Raw genomic sequence first — 2,988 nt, 5'->3', positions numbered from 1 at the left:
ATTTAATCAGAAAATATAACCCAGGGCATCAAAATATTAGTCTGAAAAGACTTAGCAGCCTTGCCACACCAAACAAAATGTAAACACTGTGGTACAATTTCATTTCTTGACAAGCATTCTGCTATTGGAAATGTTGTGTGGAATGGTACTCTCCATGAGCATGGTATCAGCGTTAAATAGGTTAAGAGTCTGGAAAACCCAATAAACTGTTAAAATGCCAGTGCATTCAATGCCAAATGCAACAGATTAAGACATGTAAACACTTACTTTTAAAAAAATCAAACTCCTCCAAACAAGTTGATGAACTGTGTTTTTATTATTAAACTGTTTGTAGTGCTGGCACAATATCTTTCTCAAGACGCAAAAAGCAATATTGCTGGGACTCAAATAATAAAGAAAAAAAATAAGAAAAAAATATACTCCGGGTTCAGGGCAGCAGTTTGTAGGAGGAGAGCGATTCCTATCCACAATCACAGCGACGCCCCAAACCGAGAGTCCTCAGGCCGGCTGAGTCATCGCCAGTAAGAGAGCAGTGACACACTCCGCTAGCTTTGGTTTTCTTGTAAACCGTGAAGTTAGTCTCTCGCTTCCCCGCCTCGCAAAACCTCTTGAATTCTTTCTGCCCACAGTCCGGCACCAGAGCAGAGTGCATTCTCTCTGTGTATGGAGTTTCAGCTCAGCCCACAACACCCTGTCCTCCACTCCGACAGTTTACAGCTTGTACAGGTGACCGACACCTTTCTCTGCCCGTCCACTCCAGAAACCGTGCTCTGCCACCGTGTCTCTGTAGTGTTGAGGTGAACAGAAGCGGAACTTTCTCGCTGAGAGAGCGAGCAGAGAAAAGCAGAGCAGGAAGTGCACAACACTTTCACGGTGAAACAAAGAAGAGACACGAACACCATTTCAAACCCAAATCTTTTCACGTCTTATTTTTACTCCTGCTACACCTAGAGCAGGTCTGTTAGTGTCACACCAGAAATAATTATATACTGACGCGCAGTAGCGCTCTATTGATGTGGCACAAATGATTGGAAACTGATGGATGTAGCAACACACAGATACAGAGAGAGGAATTACACTCAGGACAGTAGGACTCACACAACACCCTCAATGAAAACTCGAAAGCACTTGGGTTCAATTACAACAATCTTTATTATGAATGTCAATTTTCGAAATGCACCAAAATATGGAAATGGATACGAAAACTACCCTTTTCACGCCTCAGACAGGATCGTAGTACAGGACAATGATCATAATTTAATAATTAATTAATAATAATTGCTTATATTTATATAGCGCTTTTCTGGACACTCCACTCAAGGCGCTTTACAGGTAATGGGGATCCCCTCCACCACCACAAATGTGCAGCATCCACCTGCAGCCATAGTGTGCCAGAACCTCCCCACACACCAGCTATCAGTGGGGAAGAGAGCAGAGTAATGCCCGCTTAGCTTCAGTGGGTTGCCAGTTGTGAGTTGCAGGGTGATATGGCTGCTATGATCCCATATCCTTCAGGAAAAAAAGCCGAAAAATTCATTCTTTCCATCAAAAACTGCGCAAAAGACTCATTGAGAAAGAAAAAACGACAATGAATCAGATTAAGAGTATTAAATGCGCTTAAACGGTATTTCATGTTTCACTACATGTGAAAGTAGATACCCAGGGCTTTCATTTTTATACCAATGAGCCCATTAATTCATTAGATTGGTTTTTAACCGGCAGGGGGGGGAGGAGACTGCAGTAGCACCCTCATGATTGCCAGAAAGGGTTCCAGGTTTTTCCAGAGCCTAACCGCAGCCTCCAGCACTCCGGACAGAGACAGCAAAACGCGTTTAGTCCCGTCGAGGAAATCACAGGCCCTGTCTAAGCAGGAGCTCCCGTGAGCCTGAGCGCTGGGCGCAGCTGTGGGCACAGAGCTGCCGGGCTGCAGCGGGCTGCTGTGGGCGGGGCCTTCGAAGTGCGTCACTGCCCGAGGTTCGGGGCCTTCGAGGTGCGTCACTGCCCGAGGTTCGGGGCCTTCGGGGGGCGTCATTGTTCGAGGGGCGGGGCCCGCAGGAGATGGAGTCTGGTTGATCATGGTGATTTATCTGGTAGCGGAGAGCTGCTGTCGCGCTGTGCGCTCGGGGCTTTATACTGTACTTAATATTCGGAATAACTTTCGGACTATTTTTTTTTTTTTTTATCGAAGACTCTGTTGCGCCGAAAAGAAATTTCGGTTATTAGTCCGGATTTCGCTTTCCGAAGATTAAAAACCGCGCCAATCACTTCGTCGTCGAATGTTTAAGACGCTTGATTTAAGGAATAGTACATTGTTTTGTTAATACTTTTGTTTCCATTGAATGTAATATATATTTTCCTTTTTATACGTTAATATTTGTATCGGTGCAGAGACAATTACCCGAGAGACCTTACCCGACTCGCATCATTGTGTTTCAATTCAATATTCCTTTCGCTTCTCGGATTATCTTCTTGGATTACTGGTATATTCCTCCGGATGTTTATTAATGCGGTGAGCGCTGGCTGTTTTTTGACGCGTTTTTCTTTCTCGAAGAACCTTTGGCGCATTTATGGTGAAAAAGAATTATTCTTCGGATTTTTATCGGGATCGTTTTCCTGTGCTATGGTCCTGTCTGAGGGGGTGAAGGAAAGGATTCTTCATGTTCATTTCCAGCGTTTGTTGCACTTCGAAAATTTAAATTCGACATTAATCTTGTAATTGAACCCAAGTTTTTCCGAGTTTTTATTAAAACCCTTCAGACCCGGCTGTACTTCCTCTCTCTAGATTTGTTGCTACATCCATCAGTTTCCAAATATTCTTTCTGGTGTGGCACTGACAGACCTGCTGCATTTATTAGCAGGAGTACAGATTAACACAAAAGTTAGGTTTGAAATGGTGTAAATGGCTCTTCTTTGTTGTCACTGTGAAAGAGTTATTTTTTTAAAGTTTATATTTTAACACGATAAATACAAAAAAAGGAGACAATATTA

The 2,988-nt window shown here is 43.4% G+C and overlaps 1 long non-coding RNA gene across 1 annotated transcript; it reads left to right on the top strand.

Annotated features, from left to right (window-relative positions):
• The first annotated feature begins 1,862 nt into the window (after positions 1 to 1,862).
• Positions 1,863 to 2,070, top strand: LOC148639929 (uncharacterized). The gene is made up of 2 exons (XR_015930596.1): positions 1,863 to 1,974; positions 2,008 to 2,070. It is a non-coding gene; the product is annotated as an uncharacterized LOC148639929 (long non-coding RNA).
• The last annotated feature ends 918 nt before the right edge of the window (positions 2,071 to 2,988 follow it).

The sequence above is a fragment of the Lepisosteus platostomus genome, chromosome 26 (genome assembly GCF_059453375.1).
Source record: "Lepisosteus platostomus isolate fLepPlt1 chromosome 26, fLepPlt1.hap1, whole genome shotgun sequence".
Lineage (NCBI taxonomy): Eukaryota > Metazoa > Chordata > Actinopteri > Semionotiformes > Lepisosteidae > Lepisosteus > Lepisosteus platostomus.
This window is presented reverse-complemented; position numbering and strand designations above follow the sequence as displayed.